Raw genomic sequence first — 20,680 nt, 5'->3', positions numbered from 1 at the left:
TTCTCCTTTGTATTTATTTGGTTAATAAAGTTAATTCTTCAACCAAAAATGCCATACAGAAAACAAACAAACAGACAGCAGAGGCATTCCCTTTTCAGGATGTCTTTACATTGTAACAGTAAGTAGAGAGGTAGAGATGATCTGGTTAATGCAGGAATAGAGGAGGGAGACATGATACAGGAGACATCTGATGACAGAGTCACATACATATATATAAAGTACATTTATTTAGGGCTTAGGCCAGTGGTTAAATCAATACATATATACAGTTGTTAAGCATCAGGTAAGGGTAGGCAGAGACTTCAGGGTGGAAGGTATAAGGAGGGGGTAGAGGATATCCCTTCATTGGCTAGCAGGCAGAGTTTGTGCCGGGTCTTAATAATTTCCATGGACTGAACTGCATTGATGCGGGGGAGAGAGCATTCTAGTGGTAAGGGGCCAGTACAGACAAGGAGCAAAATCAGAAGGGAACACAGAAGGTGTGGGACAGTCTGAAGAGTTGTATTGAATTTGTACCGAGAGCCAATTTGCGTTGTGATGGTTGCAGTGAGCGGTGATGGCAAATTTCAGAAAATTGTTGAGGGGCTCGAAATGTAGCAGGGACACACACAAATAATTTGGAGCAGTCATCAAGTTTACTGAGGACCAGGATGGAGTTTTTGCAGAGGTGGTTGTGGTGCATGCAGATCTTCCATATATTTAGTAGTAGTAGCAGAGATGAAGTGGTGTAGCATGCCATAGGTGATGGGTAGTTAAATACTGGTATACATGCCTCCATACTTGCACAATATCATAAACCCCAGACAATTGTAAGAATATTATCAATACAAAGCAAAGGCAGATAATAATACTATAATTCCAATGAAGCCGATGAATAAAGAATCAGGAAGTACCTCACCTGATCTTTCACTAATAAAATTAAAAGATGCGGGTCAAGTTAGCCAAAGGTCATCTGAAATATTTACAGAATGGTTGGTTAAGTGATGTAGGTACATCACAAACATTGACATCAGTTGAACAAATCACTTTTTTGAAACAGAAAAAACCTGAAGAAGTCAGACAAAAAATATATTAAGAAAAGGGAAAATGGATCAATGGAAAACTTAGTTATGAATCTATCTGATTCCCAATTAGCAAAGACACATATATTACCGAAAGGGACTCTCTTTTCTGCATCACATTAACAGTTAAATATTAGAGGAAGACAGAGATTTATTCCGACTATTAAAAACTTATTTTGCAACTTTAGAAAAGGAAATAGTTGGTGAAATTCAAGAACAAGGATTTAAAGAATTTTCTCCAAAGAATAGATTTAATTCAGACAAACAAAATTTGAATCTAGAATTGTTTTACAGAACAACACAATAATCTTAAGAAGTAGTACACATTTGGTAAAATGTCGGAACATGATTTTAAACATTTTAAGAGAAGAGAAGAGGTTTACAAGCTAATCAAAATATTATCAAAACAGCAGATACATGGGGAGCTCTTGATATAATAACACTCAAGATTGTTTAAAAGACATTTGGTCATCACTCAATGATGACGAGACTTAAATGAATACAGATTTTGGTATATGAATTAATTAGAGGAGTCCTTGATCACGTATTAGAATTGACGTGAATTACACCTAAAACTAAACAGTTTTCAGCAAATTAATATCCCCAGACTCCTACATATTACATCATACATAAAATTCATAAGTGTCTAATCAAACCACCGGGAGACCCATATTCAAGAAATCTGAGCTTCTTAATATCTGCCAGTCTGGCTTTCATGCCATGCATGGCACGGAAACCGCCATGCTCGATCTGCATGCCAATCTTACCATTCTTGTCCTTTTAGACTTATTCGCTGCCTTTGACTTGGTGTACCACTCAATTTTACTTGAGAGGATGAAGAAACTACTTAACTGCTCAGAATCTACGTTAGCTTGGTTTGCCTCTTTCCTTTGTCCTCAATCCGCCAGTGTTTCCATTGGGGACTTGAAATCAGCATCAGGTTCCTTGTCATGTTGCGTCCCCACGGCGCGCTTCTTTCGCGACCCTGTTTAACGTCTACACCGCCGCCTTTTTGATATGCTCGACAATGCTGGTATTGTCTTTACTAATTATGCTGCCGATACCCAGCTTAATTATGCTGACGATACCCAGCTTATTCTAGAACTATCTGGCAATTACACCTCCAATCACGCTCTTATCAATAACATTTTTGGTATGACTCAGAATTGGATGCTAGCTAACTCTCTAGCAATAAATAATAACAAAACCAAACCTCTGAGAAGGAGTGATTAGCAAACTTGATTAACAAAACAGCCATTTATCAATTGCCGGCAGCCATGTCCCAGTAAGCACCATGGTTAAAACCTTGGGTGTTACTCTTAACTCTGGCCTGACAATGAATCAGCATGTCTCACAAGTTAAAACTTCATGTATCTACATAAACAAATCAGTCCTTATTTGTCTTTTGAAAATCGTTCCTCTATTGCCACAGCTCTCATAAATTCACCTATCGACTATTGTAATAGAATTATGGATAGGACCCAAAAAACAAACATTAAAACTTTACAAAGTGCTCCAAACTGAGCTGTTCGGCTAGTATGCAATCTAGGCCCTAGTGAGCATGTATCCCAACACTGAAGATTGGTTACCTAACTCCCAAAGAATTAAACACAATATTCTTTCCGTAACATATAAATGTATGACAAACAAGACCCCAATCTACAATATCAATCGGATGCAACAGGCTTCTTCTACTTGTATTCTTCGATCCAGTGACTGTTGTAAACTCAAAATTCCACAGTTTAACTTGAAAAACTTTGGTGGTACCAGTTTCTCATTCTGTGGTTCCACTCTGTGAAACACTACTACTCTCCTATCCCTCAATACCTTATCCCTGCAATGTTTTAAGAAGGCAATTAAACCTTTCTTTTTTTAATTCAAATGACTAGACCGTTAAATATGTTCTTTTGTTCTCCTGGATGATTCTTTGACTTTTTTTTGGCTTGCTTTTTCTGACCTTTTGCGCACTGAGGCCTCCGGGTGTGTTGCGCATTATAAAAATGATCTAACAACAATTAGATTACACTAGTAAGGCACACATATAGTTAAAACAACATTAAATCTAAAAGAGGTTACAAAATGGTGACATCAAAACAGAGCAACAAAATTATCTGCATGTGGACAGTCAAATTAGATTCACAATTTGTCACAATGTTCAGTACACCAAGGTTTGATGAGCTATAGATCAGTACATAGCACATATCAAAAAATGTCGACACTTTGTTTGGTGTTTTTAGTTCGGGGAGTGTTTTGATTCTATGGTGCAGTCATCAAGTGGCATGGATCACAGAAGAATTCCAAACTGTCATCAGGACTCGCAATGCGTGTGGGCATAAGAGTTGAGTGGATAGGGAGGATGATTCGCCAGTCAACCATTAATCTAAAATCAATATAAAACAAAACGACGGATAAGTGTGTGTGCCACCATAATAGGATAAGTCCTAAAAATAGGTGCAAAGAAAGAGGAGGGGTGTCAACGTACCACTACTTAATGGTGAGCGCCTTCGGGCTAGACACAACGGTGCCAGGTAGATGACGTCATGTATTTAATCAAATCTGTTTTATATTGATTTTATGTACTGATCTATAGCTCATCAAACCTTTATGTACTGAGCATTGTGACAAATTGTGAATCTGATTTGATTGTCCACATGCAGATAATTTTGTTGCTCTGTTTTGATGTCACCATTTTGTAACCTCTTTTAGAATAAATTTTGTTTTAACTATATGTGTGCCTTCCTAGTGTAATCTAATTATGTTACATTATACTTCGGTTGTGTGTCAACCTCAACCTAGCGCTAAAGGGAGAGGTAGCCATGACTCACCTCGCTTTACATAATTTCTGTCATACCGTCATGAGTCAGGCCCCCCGTAACCAGAAAAGAGGGTCTTTAGCCTATTTTTTTATGACATATATTAAGGATACAGAACATGTTTCACTCATGCTGACAGGCAATTGCTTTGATTCTCAACAAGATATAATATTAACAATGGCTATCACAGGTGAACTTATGCTTTTTTCCCCCCAAGTATCAGCCAGGAAGGGCAAATGTACTCCCTGGCCGTAAATTGGGGCAAAAGGTGAAACAGGAAGCGGCAACGTCAGGCACTCGGCAGCTAAAAGAAAGCAATGAAACTGTTAACCACAGAAAATGTAGTACGGCTATGTAACCCCCCCCCCAATATACATGATATACCTGATCCAGGTAGGTCTAAGTAAGCGGTGAAGAAATGGACGACAGCCTGATATCACGAGGAGTTCAATAAGGGAAAATCTATCTCAAACGGCATGAGGGCGCAAACTAGAGACGATGACAGGGATTCCTACTGTTGCCGTTTAAAAGTCTCATCAGGGTTCCAGGAGGAAAAAAGTTCCTCAGAGTCCAAAGTTCAAATTACCAAATCCAGTGAAAATCCAATAGAGTTCCATCCCAGGTGAATTTATGCTTTTTTCCCCCCAAGTATCAGCCAGGATGAGCAAATGTACTACCTGGCCGTAAATGGGGGCAAAAGCTGAAACAGGAAGCGGCAACGTCAGGCACTCGGCAGCTAAAAGAAAGCAATGAAACTTTTAACCAAAAAAAATGTATCACGGCTATGTAAACCCCCAATATACATGATATACCTGATCCAGGTAGGTCTAAGTAGGCGGTGAAGAAATGGACGACAGCCTGATATCACGAGGAGTTCAATAAGGGCAAATCTATCTCAAACAGCATGAGGGCGCAAACTAAGAACAATGACAGGGATTCCTACTGTTGCCGTTTAAAAGTCTCACCAGGGTTCCAGGAGGAAAAATGATCTCAGAGTCCAAAGTTCAAAGTACCAAATCCAGTGAAAATCCAATAGAGTTCCAGCGCAACAAAATGTAAGGTATAATCCAATAGCCAAAGTTCCAAAAGTAAGCCATTTCGCCAAATCCAACAGGGCAAAAACAGCAGCAATCCAGGGAGGGAGCCAAGGTCAAAAAGCCAGAAAACCAAAAATCCAAGGAATCCAAATACAAGGAATCTAGCAAGCCACCAGAACAGCTGAGACGCAGGGAAGACCTGTTGCAGGACGTTTAAATAGCCTGGGAAAAGTCACTTCCTGATTTCAACATAACGTGACATGAGAGCCTCACATCACTGTCCTGGCTCCATGCCGCTGTCGGTGTGCGCATCGGGCCACGTGACCAAGGTGCCACTGCAGTCCCCAATGATGCAGCAGGTACCTCTGGTGTCGCAGAATCCTAGAAGGGATATACAGCAGAGAAAGGTGTGGGACGCCTGTTGCACTGGAGATGACCTCTGCAAACCGGTGCATATCAGGTAAGCATGTGACATATTAGTCTTTTCATTTCCGTACCACATTTAGACGGAATAGAAGCCATGGAATGGATAGTATCAGAAACAGAAAAAGCACAAGCTAACAACGTGTTTGTTGTGACAGGGTCAGGATCATGACCATGTCAGAGGAGATGGGGGACCCATCTCAAACTGGGCTAATCGGCCTACCAGGGCACTGCCAGAGCCTGACCTACCCCAGAGATGGACAGTGGGATTTGAGGAGGGACCACAATCATTGACTCGCCTCCAAACACAATTCTGTCTTTCATGACCAGAGTCCTTGCCCATCTCTTACAAGACTTCAAGACCTAGAAATTCCTGAGCTGTGTCAATAATGATCCAATATGAAGCTGATAGACAACCGTTATGAGTCCCAACTCAACAGATATACGTCGAACACTCACAAAGTTGCAAGAATCTGCCAAAGGCAATGAGCGGAAAGGGAGATTTTAAGCACTATGGAACAATCCAACCCTCGGGAGCCAGCCTAGGGGTAGATTGGCCCAAGAGACGAGGTGGTGCGAAGAACCAATGAGAACCAGGGGACAGGTTAAATATGAGAAGGAGGGGTATACAAACCATGTACAGACACCAGTGTATGAAAGCTGTTTGTGTGAGGTGAGGGCAGGCAGAGGGTTGGAGGGCTGAGAGGCCACATGGAGGAAAGCAGATGGTGGAAAGAAATACAGAGGAGTTTTTGGCAGTGTTCGATAAGAGTGCACGTCAGTTGTGCGTGTGTGATAAAGAGAGAAAGAGAGAGATAGCGAGAGAGAGAGAGAGAGGTACCGCTATTGGGAGTGTATTGAGGAGTGCATGTGACAGAGTGAGTAACGGGGAGAGAAAGAGATAGGGTGTAAGAGTAGAAAAGGAGAGAATTCAGATAGTGGAAGGTGAGACTGTTATGGACAGCGAGAAAGAGAGGAAGAGACAGTCAGAAAGAGAGAGAGGAGGGCAGCAGGAGAGAGAAGGTAGAAGTAGGAGTGAGGAATTGAAAATCCAATTTCAACCAAGACGCTATGAAGATGATTGATTGACTTAGCATTAACTAAAGCTGAACAAATAGCTCGAAAGGAATTATAAAAAGAAAAAACTCTAAAGATAGACCCCATTTATTCTATACGAAAACATACTTAATACAGAGTTATAACATTAGGAAAATTAGCCTTGGAAGATATTTGAATTTGATCCAGCTCTGTTTGAAATGTTAAAGAACCACCCACCTTTGCATACAGAAAAAGTCACTCTTTAAAGTATTTATTGGCTAAAGCTGATAGATCAATTATGACACAACCTATTTCATGGATATCAAGGTGACTATTCCTTGCAATAACTGTCACCAAATTCATAATGTTAAGATGGAGGAATACTAGTCAAAACTCTTCTTTGGGTGATATCCAGTGATAATATTGCAAGAAATGATAAGGACTGAATTTACAAAGATGAAAAAATATTGCTAGAATTAATAGAGGGGGTAAAAAATACTGACCAGCAGAAAAAATATAAAAATAAAGGCATGAAAGTGCAATGATGGGGGTTTTAGGTGTAACAAAAACAAAAAAACAGATCTAGGTTAAAATTGGGATGAAGGGGGGGGGGCAAGGGGAGTTTAGGAGTAGGAGAGGAAAGAGGAGGTTGGAGGGTGTCCCCCCGAAAAAAGGTATTTTCACAATGTGCAATGTAGAAGGCATGCTAATATTTTTTCTTGCAATATTTATTGCACTTTGTAATTGTACGTCACTGTTGTTTCAGCAACAAAATCACAGTAAACCCTTGAGGTATGGAAATGTGATTAATCATACATGAATTTGAGACACAACTAAGGTAATCTACAGCACTAAATGTCCATATCGGTTGTAATACGTAGTCTAGCTGTACCGAACATAAATCAAATATCTGCACTAAAAATCAGAAATCACTGATAGCGGTGCATTTTTTTTAGAAAATGGCCATTCATTTACACAGATGCAATTGATAATTTAAGAAACAGTGCTATAGTAATCAAACATTGGAAGAGAAAAAAATGGATTGATCGAGAGATTGGATGTATTATCTTCAAGAGGCATGAATTCAGAATGGGATCTTGTTTCTTATGTTCACATTATGATAATTAGTAGTTGGATTTTAGAAAACTATTTGATTCATGATTATCATTGTACATTTTCTGTATACTCTCTAAACATTAATTCATTAATCTTTTATTTAAGCAATAATCACGAGCTGGGGGGTATTTCCGAGTTAGTTAATGCCCCAGGGCTCGTAGTTACTCAGTAATGTCCCCCCGGTAAGGGTATCATTGCTATTAGTAGCCTGGCCCGTAAGACTAGTGTGCTAAAAGCATTTTTCTTCACGAAGAAAACAAAAAAATGGCTGCCAAGGACGGGAGAAGTCGCTTTCCATGGCGGCCATTCACAAAAAATAGGAAAGAATGTAAACAAAAAAAAAGACATGGAAAGGCGAAGAGACTACGTGTAGTCCCTTCTTCCTTTCCAATGCAGCATGTTGCAGATCAGGAGCGGACGCACTAGAGAGAAGTGTTTCCAGCGTGTCCGCTCCCGAAGAGGAGCAAAAAAACTGGTAAGTGGAGGGAGGAAGGGAAATCTCTGGAGGGGAGGGGGCGGAGCACTTCCCTCATTCCCCAGTGGGGGAAGATGGTAGCCTCCAGCCGTGAGGCGGCTCCAAACGGGGAGATTACCATCTGGTAATTCCCCCGTTCCGAACCTCCTAATTGGCTGAGAGACTGCCACACCCTCCCACCCCCACCGGGTACTAATATGCGCTAAACACCGGAGACCAGACTCTAAGCCCTCGACCAGGATTCAGAACCTGTGTTGCTCTGCATTGTCTTGCTTCCAAGACATACAAGATATACTCTCTCGCTATATATAATTTGAAAAGTAAACATTTATGATAATTAGGATTCCTAAAAGGCAGTTAATCATCTGCTACAAATAAAGGCAAATATAGATAAATTTGCTTTACATCAGGTATATCATGCATACATATGACATGAAGATTAAACTGTTAGATCTAAAACTGAATAATAGTGGAATTAGGGCTTGTTTAATTGAACATTTTTCATCATTCTGTAAAAAAATGCGATATGTTTGCTTTGATCTATGTATTATAATATATTGACACACTTTTGCTGTCATTGATTTTAGACAATTATTCATTAAATTCAAGATAAGATATAGACAGTTCTTCCTCTACTGTATTAACTTTTTTATTTTTTTCAAATTTGCATTGTTTTTATTATAACATTAACAGCAGAAAACTAAATATAGTAGGTTGTCATATAAGAAAGCACAATCAAAACATCAAGGCATCAGGCCTAACACAGTCTAAAAAGAAACAGAACCAAGAGGATAGAAAGGAGAGAAAAGAAAGACAGAAGAAGAGAAAAAGGGGGTAGAGGGTCAGGGGAGGAAGAGAGTTAGCAGTATAACCCATTGAAAGGCTTCCAGACATCTTCATTTTTTCATTTTTTTTCATTTTGTATTCTAAGTTGAAGAGAATCGACAGGCTGTCTATAGTCTTTCAACAACAGTGGATTTAACATCACTGTTCCAGTTTCTCAGAATATGTTTTTTGGCCAACACAAGGGCTTTATAAACCCAGAAAGGCTTACCAACTGGAAAATTTAAATCAACCGGGAGAAAAACCAATACACATGTCAAGGACGTGCGAGGGAAGGGAAGACCCAGCACAAGGTCTATACGCTGGGACACATCTTCTCAAAACAACCCGACTTTCCCATACAACCAGAACATATGCAGAGTGCTACCCACCTCCCATTTACAATTCCAGCAAAGGTTGCTTTGACTCAACCTGCAAGATCACATTGTCCTTGGGGAGTATTTACTTTTTGTGAAACGTTGTAATGACTTGTAACATTGGAGACAAGATAATGCTAGTATTTCTTAAGGATACAAATTATATACATATCACAACTATGTATATATTTATGTATACATTTAGATCCATTGATTAAAAATTGTACATGATTGAAGCTATATATTTATCTATTAACTGTGTTCATTACCTATGCGACAGAGGGCAGGTTATTGTGCTGTTTTAATAAGAGTTTTCTTTAGAAGCATTCTAAAGGTGGAGGTGTAATCAAGGCTTTATGTTGACTTAAATACAGGATAGGCCGCCAGTTATACTCTAAAAATGGCAGTACCTATGCACATTACGTGGCATAACTAACATTGTGCACATTGCGTGGCATAATTCAGGACAGAGTTACATCACTTCCGGTTAAGACGTGAGTTTTCAGGCTTCATGAGAGACTTTTGTTGAAATTCCTTAACATCAATTGTTCAGAAATGTTTTAAGGTAAACCCACATGTGGACATTTCCAGGATTCACTATAAGTAGTGTTGGTTGAAAAAATCACGACTGGCTTTTACATCCAAAAATATGTTTTGACAGGTAATGCAAATGTTTAAATATTTATCATACATAAAATACAGTGAGGAGATAACAAAATGTCAATTCAAAAATAAGATTTCAAGGATATTTTTAATATGGGTATTTATCTGCATCTAAGTGATAAGTCTCTATGGATAGATGGTGCATTCATAAAATGAGTGATATATACATAATTTGTCAACAGGTACATGAAGAGTGTACATTGGAATGACATCATCCAAAAAGGTTCATAAGAATTCTGGCACATTGCTAGTTAGTAGGTGTGGAGAGAAATTTATATTTTGGGCCTCACTATGAGTGTGGCGGTCCGGAAACAAGGGTGCCGGTAAACTTACCGGCACCCTTGTTTCCGGGCCACCACACTACAATTCTGCATGCAGGGGCCCCTGCAGGCAGAGTTGTCACGGAAGCACCAGCACCGTTACTAACAGTGCTTCTGAATCCCCATTCCCGTGGAGTCCTATGGGATTTCACACATCCAGCGCCTGACTTCCCGCGCCGCCGGGACTTGTAATGTCCAGGTGGCAACTGGAAGTCAGGTGCCAGAAACAGTTTTTCGGGGTCGGCAGCAACCCGCCGGTGGCACTGGCAGGTTACCGCCGACATCGTAATGAGGCTATAATTGATTGTAGTTATAAATGATAGAGACTTAATTTGCTTTTGTAGAAAAGCAATATAAGACTAACTCCTGAAGAAAGATCTGAAATGCTTTGAGACACTCCCAGGCAAGTCGTAATTGCTGGGAGAAAGACATAAGTAATTACAAGCTAGTCTTGGTTGCTGAATGATAGACCATTTTTTATAAGCAACACTGGACTGTTTTTGAAAGTATTAGTTTCTGTTTCAGTAGAACACTAGGCATGAAGAGACTATTGTGAAGGTGCATATCCAGCGATCCGCAGGGGGGCGCAAGTACAAACTACAAAAACGTATTTTAGCAAGACATTAGGCCCAAGTGCTGATGCAGTGGTCAGAAGGGTTGGTGGTGTCACCGGTCTAAGGGTGCAGAGGAAGAGACTGACACACAGGTGGCATAGTGATTGCTATAGACTTTTATTCAATAAGAAAGTAAACAAAAAACATATATTTCCCTATATCTATGAGAGGTTTCCCATCCTCAACTAAGGTGCTAATGGGTCTGTCAGGATGTCTTTGTAACTAAAAGGTCCACCGTCCTGTGTCTAAACGTCCCTATCTCTGTCCCTTACACTTATAACTAAACTAAAAAGGGTTTCACCAATGTTCTTGGTCCAGGAGAATGACTGCATCCTCCTGGACTGGATCGTACAGTTCTGATTGCAAGTTCTTCACCAGGGGGAATGACTCCCTTGTCCTAGTTTTGATATTTTACAACAACATATTGTTGATCCTCTTTACAAATTCAACTACCAGGTGAATGGCTCCCTTCGCCCGGCTTCCTTGGATTTGTTGTTACAGGTCAGAACACCAGGGGGAATTATTCCCTTCTCCTGGCCTTTCTCAGGCTTTTTTTCACAGTTCACAACACCAGGGGGAATGACTCACTTCCCCTGGTATTTCTTAGTACATTCGCTATGGCAGACCTGGTTCACTGTTATGCAAAGTACTGCCACGAAGATGATGATCTGCACTAGTGCCCCTTTGGAGTTGTGTGTCCCAGACGCAAGCTTTCCTCTGGTTTTGTTCGGCAGACCTGGTTCACTCTCCTTCCAGGTACTGCCACGAAGATGAGTTATATTGATCTTTTTTTGTGGGTGTGGGTCCCAGACCTGAATTTCTCTATGGGTTTCCTTTGGCAGACTTGGCTCACTACTATGCCAAGTACTGTCACTAGGACGATAAATGGTAACAATCTTCCCTTATGGTTGAGGGGCCTAGACCACGGTCTCTATTTTTCTTTGTGGATGATTATAATGGCTTTGAAATATTACAGGGATTTTCCCTCTTGCCCCTATATTGGGAAATGTCTGTTCTGTTCCCCACCTGTTGCCCCTGTGGCCCTCTTGCATTCCCACCAACCGTTTCGATAACTTCTGTACCTTCAGGGTTGAACCCGGTGTCTTCCGGTTGGTCTCAGGATCGTTCCTCTGTGTGTTAGGGTCTTGCACGGATTCTCTGGTTTCTTGGAGCAGCTCAGCAGCTGTTGGTCCCTAAAAGGCTGCTCGTCTTCCTTCAACTCGCCTGGACCGCTGCTGTGCCAGCTTCTCGCACCGTTCGTCAACGTAGCTGTCATGATGCCTACCCCCGGAGCACCAGGCCAGGCCCAGCACCCCCGGGAGCAGGCATCATGCCCCCGGGTAAAAGCCCAGCGGCCCCTTATAGGGGCTCTTTGGACTCTGTCCTGGCGCCGTTGGCGCCAGGCTCATGTTGGACATCAGTCCTGGCGCCATAGGCGCCAGGCTCATAAAGGAAAGTGTTTTGTGCACTTACCTGATGCAGACCATGCTGCAAGATTTAGGCCTCCCTGAGACCTGAAAGGTACTATTTTTTCATTGGGACTATTTTGCCACTCGGGCGTGGCCAGGGAAGGATACTTACCTGGAACTACTTTGGGGGCTATTTAAGCCATGCCCAGACAGTAGCTCACGCTTCGCGTTGTTCTGCATCCAAGCAGCTGAACGCTCACCGTGTCTGCTCCTGCATCAGGTCTCCAGCCACGCCCGCCTCGATCCTGGAAAACCTGTAAGGAAAGAAGAGAAGAAAAAGGTGAAAACCAAAAATGTTATCAAACTTCTTACCTGCATCCGGAACCTTCACGCCAGCGTTCCTGAGAAAAGACTTTCATTTAAAAGCACCGCGTTGCTCGCTGCAGCGCCGCGCTTCACTCACCTGTCCTCGGGAGTTATTCTGGCTCCACCGCGACTGTCTGCACCGATCGCCACATCTCTGCGCCTAGGGGAGAGAAGAAGAGACAAAAGGTGAGCAGAAGGAACATATGAGGAAAGCCTAATTTTCCGCCATAACACTTACCGGTCTACTGTTGGTGGATCATTCCTCATTTCGGGTCGGCGCCGCTACGTTGGCAGGTACCGCACCCCGGCCCCTATGGGGAAAGGACAAAAGACATTACTGGAGGAATATAAAGACATTAAGATGGATCGCCCCCATCGCTAACTCACCTGAGTTTACCATCGGCAAGTCAATCCCTCAACGCATCGCCTTCATTCTGCACCTGAAATAAAGGACAGATCACAGGTTAGGGAGGCTCAACACTTGATGTTTTGTAATCTTCATACTTACGGCATTCCGCTCGGAAAAGTCAAGTGGATTTTGCCAGCGCCATTCTGAAAACCAGTGAAGTAACCAGAAGCAGGATGGAGAGTTCATCCTTTCAAACCATAAGGTGAGCTTCAACCGGGGATTTCGGAGGAAGTTAGAGAAGAACGAAGGGGGGAAGGGGGGAGCAAGCACACTATTCTGCAGACTGTTAATCCCCTTTCTCATCTGCAGAAGGTTATCCTACGGGCCAGACAAGCAAGATTTAAGGGTCCTGTTCAGTCGGTGTTCCGAGTTCTGCGCATCACGCTCGAAGAGGCCACAGCAACCCAGACTAGACCAGCGCCTCCGTGGGAGTCAGGTGAGCGTTACAGTAGGTCCATATGTAGACGTCTCTCCTTCTCAGCCCATGTCCTGGCCAACAACCTTTTCTTCTCGCAACGAGCCACTGTCACATACTCGGTTCCTCCAAGGAGGAATTGACAGTTGGATAAGCCCTTCCCGTTTTTATTCGGAAGGGCAACCGACAACTAGAAGGCTCATTCACATTCTTCCAAGTGCTCCTCATTGCTCCGCACATCCTCCTTGTCCCAGTACAATTCAAGGAAGTCTTTGTTAGGTCCTCCCTATTCTTCCTCGTCTCAGTAAATATTGGGAATATAGAAGTAGGGTGTTGGGTGAGGGATATCATACCACATTTTCCCTAGATGGTTGTCCTTGTCCACAGACGGGGAGTCTCTCCCCATGAGATCCTACCGCTGTGTATCACCCCCAAGGGGCTATCGTGTAGCGGCCTCAACACCCTGGCCTCACAGGAAGGGGGTCCCCCTCTGGGCGAAGTGACGACATCTAAGGCTTTGTCACACCAGGCAATGCCGAAAACACATGTGCAGAGGAGTATGGTCAGAGGGAATTTGGGTCAGTACACCTATATTAGTAGGTAGAAGGGCCGATAGGTGGAGTTTGGTTTTATTATATAGGTCTAACTGTATTAAGTAGCATTGTTAGTTACTGCAGGGAGCAAGAGGACAGCCATAATGGGGGCCGGTTAATTTTGAAAATTGCAGAGTACCATGATTTAGCTAAAGCCCGCACTTTTCGTTTAATTCAATTTTATTTTCACTGCTGGGCTGAGGAGATTATGGAGAGAAGGTCAGAATGGAAAGATATGCCGAACGCAGTCCAATTCATTGTTGCAAGGGAATAGTTTCTCAGGAGAATGAAGTTGCTCTCCAGACAGCAGGTGCCTTCCCAGGCAATAAAGTAATGAATACACAGTGACTATGAAGGGCACAGCATGATGCACAGGGGGGCTCAAATCATGGCAAGGCCAAAATATAGCATTAGGAGGGAAGCAACAGTGCCCCCACTGACCACATGTACCAAAATGAGAGTTACAGAGCGAGCAGGTGCAGGGGATGAGGGGATCCAATCAGGAGATGGTGTGTTCCAAGGGCTGCAACATAGTTTTGCTACGGCTGATTTTTACACATAATATAATTGGTCGGTTTCGGTGGAATGCTACTGCCCGTGCTGTCTCCAACATAGTGGTCCAATTAGCATCAACCATTTTATCACCTTGCACTACTAAGGATGCCAGACAATCATTGTGTCAGGGATTGTGCTGTCCAGCAGAGTAGGTTGTTATCGAGGGGCGGTAGCTCTTAAGGGTAGGAACAGTCAAACCTCCAATTGGATCATTTAACGTATAGGGTTCTTTAGGGTATCAATGACGAGCAGCCAATCAACATGTCAGAATTGTATTACTGGTTGCAATTGCAGAAACTGTTAATTCCTCTTTAAAGGGTGTAGCCCGGAAGTGGCAATTCGCAAATGGTTTTTCAGTTCAGTTCCAAAGAACTGTCTGTTTTTTTTCTCCCAGCTGTTAATACAACGTGTTTCTTTGCTTGCTGCTACACACCTTTTTTGACTACTTTTGGATTTTTCTTTGGATTACCTTGGGTGACCACACCTTTACACTATGTATTAGTATTACTTTTGAGGTAGACATTTGCATGATGTTTGAGTATGAAGTTGAATTAAAAAGATTTTGTTAAATATATACTGGTACTTATTTAATATATTTTTGGGAAAAGATACTTCCTTGATCAGAGTGCAGGAGACCACCAGCAGGTTACAGCTGTCTATTTGTTTTAAGATACACTCAGATGTCAGTGGTGAACAAAGGAAAGGAGACAATCTAGGTGTTGTCGGTAAACAGGTAGCAAGAGAAACCCAAATTATGAGGTTAGTTTATACAGGTTGGACGCTTATAAAGTGAAAAGGACTTTGCCCAGGGCTAATCTTTGGAGTACATTGAGGACGGAGTGTTGAAATTCAAGGAGATGGAGAAGAAGCAGTGAGACAGACAAAAGTCTGCCTATTCGAGGATGGTAACTTGAAGCAAAGTGAGGAGAGGGAGCTTGCAGGAGGGACAGTTAAAGGAGTGTAAAGAGGCAGAGAGATTGTGAATAAGGAAGAGGGAGTAGAGGTGCTAGTGGGTAGCAATGGTAAGAAAATTAGAGACATGAGTTAGAGAGGTTTCATTATGTGCCTGCTGCCAATCCAATTACATGGTTTGTAATGTGGTTGAAGCCAATCCACTTGATTTTAGAATGGTGAGGCAGAATAGAGACTGGTCCATAGAAAGAGGGATTGTAAGGGTCAACAATGGGTTGTTACAAGACATATAACCATGGCCACCTTTCATCAGGCTGGGCACGTGCCAGTGGACAGAGATTGAAGAGGGAGAGCAGGAGAAAGCAAGTGACATGTATGAGCTATTTCATAGTCTGGGGTGCAAAGGGATCGATAAGAGTGCAGGAGAATTGGAATAAGGTCCGTAGGGCCGGAGGGGAGAAGTCAGAAAGTGAGGAGAGGGTGAGCGTGCAGGGTGGTGGAGAGAAGGTGGGGATATTGTTGTGAATTTAAAGGAGAAGTACTAGTGAAAGTCATCGGCTCAGAAAGAGGAGTGTATGGAAGAGTTTATAGAATGAAGTTTGGGGGCGAACGCAGACAGCTACAGGGTGAGAGCAGAGAGAGGACATATGATCAATTTAGTAGGAAGATTGAGAAGACTCTTAAGATGTGGTGCGGCCAAGAAGAGTCATTCTAAGCGGCAAGGAGAGTAGGTAGTGAACCTTGTGCCGGCTGCATAATGTTCAACAGCAGGAAGAGCCATAGTTGTGGGCAGTAGTGAAAGGGAATGAACATCAGGGCTCAATAGTAAATGCCAAAGGGGGTAGCCAGGCCAGTGTGTAATTGCTCAAATACAAGTCAGAGACACTGGGCAAGTGGTGGAAGAGAGCTTGGCGAGAGGCCCTGATTTGGTCAAGATAGGGGGGCATTCTAGAACGCCTTGTAACAGGAATTGCAGCTTCAGAGCCAGGTTCCTGCTTCCCCGGAACCTGGGAAGACCTCTCCTTTACCAACTTTATTTAAGTTTGGTTGCACAATCATAATGTATTACTGACATTTAAGTACCAGATAGACGTAAAACGCACATTGACGCCTCATAACAGTTCCACCCCACCCTCCTGTTACTGTTCTCCTCCACCACCCCATTCCTGCTAGGTCCAGCACAACCCCAAAGTCATTAACGGCCTTGCAAGAACTGCACCACTTGGTGTAGTTTGTACACTTGTGCGGGTAAATCTAAGCTATATTCCAAAATGGGGGTCCAAATCTCAGTGAAGTGGTGTAGCAGCCCTTCCTTAGCTGCTGTGACCTTTTCCACCACTAGAAAGTCCCAGATTTGTGTCCACGACTTGGGAATGGGCAGGCCTTCAGGGATCTTCCAGGCCCAGGCAATTGTAATCCTTGCTGTCAAGAGGAGATGAGTAATCAGGTTGGCCGTCACCCCCGATCTTGGGTATTTCTCAGAGACTGGCACCGCCAGCAATGTTAATTTGGGTTCCAAGGGGAGTTGAACCTGGGTTCTTCTAGCTTCAATTGTGGATACCCTTTTTCCCCAGAAAGTCTGGACCCATGGGCATTTCCACCACATATGAAATATGCCCATCATGCCCTGCATTTCCACCAACAAGCAGGGTCCAGAGATTTCCTGATATTATGCAGCCTAACTGAGGGGGCGGGAGGTGATACCAACGGTATGTCAGTTTAAAGGCACATTTCTTGTTGGTCACACATTTGGAGAAGGAGTAGTTTTGTGACCAAATATCCACCCATGCCTGATCCTCGACAGGCAGCCTGGATCTGCCAGCTAAAGGGCCATGTAACAGCGCCAGAGTGTCCACTTGTCCACCTGCAGAAGTCTGTGCAACCTGGATTAATTCCCCCCTAATGTGCCCTCTAGTAGGGTACATTCAATGGCTCCCAGATCTCGGGTTGCCCCTTGTCGAACTAGCGGATGAACTATCCAGTGCCTGATTTGGGTGTAGATGTATCTTTCCGCTTACGTCACGCCAAACCTCTCCTTCCAGTATGCGAAGGTCAGAGGCGAAGTGTTTTCAAAAAGCTGGGAGAGGCAGTGTAGGCCTTCTTGAAGGCCTGGGGCAAAGTCTGGGTTGTGAAGGATTGGGGTGCGTAGGTCTAGCCCCTCTGGGAGGGAGTCCTGCCCTTTTCATCACCCAGTCCCATGTCTTTATTGCTGTTTTTGTGGATGAGAGGAGCCCAGGTCAGTGTTTCCACGCAAGCGTAGAGATTTATGGCAGTGAGCGGAGGGGCAGTGGGAGTCTGGACTGCTCTAGTTCCCTTCTGGCCCCCCATATCATTTGTGAATTATCTGCTCTAGTTCCACCCATTTTGGGGGGGTTGTTTGTCACGTGACAGGTGGGAATGTGTGCCAGTTGTACTGCAGCATAGTAGTTGCACAGGTTAGGGACCCCAATCCCTCCCAGAAAAGCAATGCCTATCATCACCGCTTTGGGGATTCTTGCTTTTTTTCCCCTGCCATATGAACTGGAGAACCTTTTGTTGCAATTTAATTAGGGGTTTGCGCAGGATCTCCACTGGGAGCACCGTGAACTGATAATGGAACCTTGGAAGCAAGTTCATTTTGCTTGCTGTGATGCAACCCATTAATGAGATCTCCTGAGCTTTCATCCTCTCCAGGTCTGCCTCCAGGTCTTTGAAAAGTTGTGGGAAGTAAGCAGCATCTAGCTCTTTCGCATGGGATGAGATGTGAAACCCTAGAGCTCCTATAGCTTTGTTTTACCATGTGATAGGACAGCAGGTGCAGGGGGCCACAACTTGTCCTTGCGTCAAGCCTACCCCCATTGCCCCAGATTTTAGATAATTGACCACGAATCCTGCGGCGCATTTGAAGGAATCTAATTCTCTTAGGGGTTGCCGCAGGGATGACTGGACATTTGTGAGGGTAAGCATCACATTGTTGGTATATAAGAACAGTTCATACTGTTTCCGGCCCACAGTTAATCCTTCGATGGCAGGATTATTTTGGACTGGTTTGGTAAAGGTTTCTATTATTAGGGCAAAGCTTAGTGGGAATTGGGCACCCCTGTCTGGTTCCACACGTAAGCGGCGTGGGGCCCGTCTGTCTCTGGTTTACCCGTAGTGAGGTTCTAGACGAGATATAGTTGGCCAGGATCATTTTATGAAAGAGCGGCACAAAGTGGAACGCCTCTAGAGTCAATTTCATAAAGGTCCAGTCAACCTTATCGAAGGACTCTGAGGCATCAAATGCCAGAAGCACCATCTTGTAGCGCTCTGATGCCACTATTTCCACCAGGCTTGTGGCATTGAGAATGCTATCTCTCGTGGTTCTACCCAGAATAAACCCGGTCTGATCTGCATCAATTATTTTGAGCAGAATCACTGCCAACCGATTGGCCAACATTTTCAGTAAATGTGCATCAATGTTCAACAACGAGATTGGCCTGTAAGGGACACAATCTCTGGGGTCCTTTCCTGGTTTTAGCAAGAGAATGGTGGATGATTCTAGCATGGATTTCGTATCATTCCAGTATGTCGGAAAGAGTTGAATAGTTAAGTTATGGATATCTTGCGGCTCTTGTCTTCAGGGATTTAATTACTGCATCTACCTCTTCTATCGTGATAGGTAAATCTAGAGTTTCCTTATCTGTATCAGTGAGGTGGGTGAGGGAAACCACTTGTATGTATTGCCACTGTTCCACAAGAGACCGGGGAGAGGCCTGCATGGTTTAAATTAAGTGAGATTCCGCCAACTGTAGTTTGGCGTCCTCCGAATACTGCACTACCCCTTTAGAGTCCCTTAGTCCAACTATTGTGCTCTGTTGTTTAATTTTTGCCAGATTTCTGACCAGGAATTTGTTAGCTTTATTGCCTTGAGCATAATACCCTTGTTTTTGTTCTAATTAGGGACTGAGCAGTTTCCTCCGCAAGATGCTCTTCTAGTTTATTATGGGCTTTTAGGAGCGACCAGTGTCCCTTTGGGAACCATCCCTTCTCATGCCTCCATTCTGTTTCCACATCCTCCCTCTCCAGTTGGGCTTTAGTCCTGAAACAGTGTTTGTGGTAGGCCACTGCGTGGGCTATAAGCTCCCCGCTAATGACTGCCTTCAAAATTTACCATAGTGGATACTACGAGGACAATTAGCTCCCTCAATGAGGTGGAAGACCTGTGGGAAGTTAACCTGCCCGTAGCGAGCAAAGAATCCCCTCTGTGGCAGCCCGCGCACCCGAGTAGGGAGGATTCGACACCTCCGCACACCCCATGGTCAACACCGTGGGAATGCCGAGAACTCACCCAAAGTGAATTCCACATTGATTTCTGCCACAAACGTCGGATATCTTCCTTCATTGCTAGTTGCCCTGGAGTATCCGGAGGCCTTTATGGGGATTGGACCATGGCTCTCACCTTTTCCGTTTTCCTCCCTTTCTCCTGAGATTGCAATAGGGATACTAGGTCCGTGCTCCTATTCGCATGCTGCTGCTTGGCCACTGCTGAAACCTAAAGAGCTGTCAGGTGTGACTATTTGTGGACCTTCTTCCGGGTCTTGCTTTTGCTCGGTGTTCTGTGATGCCGGGTTCAGTGCTTGTGCGTCACTAGGCTCCCCTGCGGGAGTGGCCGCGTTCTGTAATGTCGGGAGTACTTTCTTGATGGTGGGCTCCTCCCCCAGCCCAGGACGCACCGCCTGTCTCCAGTAGAATTCCCCACTGGGCTGGCTCCAAGCCTCCCTTGTGTTCAGGCCTCTCTTGACTCTGGGATAAATCTCGATGTTACCTCGTTATGTAGGACGGGGGTGAGCCCCGGTGGCCAGGCCTCCCCATTGGTATGAAGTGGTGGTGCCCTTGATTCACAGGTCTCTTCTTAGGCTCCCCCTGCTGTGGACCCAGCAGCACTGTGTACTCTGAGAGCCCCGGCCGGCCCATAGAGCCGAGGTTTGCTAAGAAGTACTTTAAGACGAGATAGCTGCACCCTTGAGATGGATGGGGGTGCAGATTCATTACTCCAACAACAATCAATAAGGACAACTCAATGGTTTGGCAAAGGGAGTCCGTTTAATGACAAGTACAAAAAACGGGAAGTCATGGATATCAGCAGTGATGTGATCGTCCTTCTCGCTTCAACTCCAATGAACTTCATACAAGTTTTAACATTTATACTCAAAACTCGTCATAATTGACGTGTAACACTCAAAAGTTAACATGAAATTCTATTGGTTGGAAAAAGGTAACTTTAGTATAGGTACTATATCT

General features: G+C 43.7%; 1 protein-coding gene across 1 annotated transcript in view; it reads right to left on the bottom strand.

The window, feature by feature from the left end:
- LOC138467288 (uncharacterized) overlaps positions 1 to 20,680 on the bottom strand; it is a 5,113,521-nt gene that overhangs the window by 4,013,211 nt on the left and 1,079,630 nt on the right. The gene's annotated exons all lie outside the window — the stretch shown is intronic.

Source organism: Ambystoma mexicanum, chromosome 4q (genome assembly GCF_040938575.1).
Source record: "Ambystoma mexicanum isolate Mex_15411 chromosome 4q, UKY_AmexF1_1, whole genome shotgun sequence".
NCBI lineage: Eukaryota > Metazoa > Chordata > Amphibia > Caudata > Ambystomatidae > Ambystoma > Ambystoma mexicanum.
This window is presented reverse-complemented; position numbering and strand designations above follow the sequence as displayed.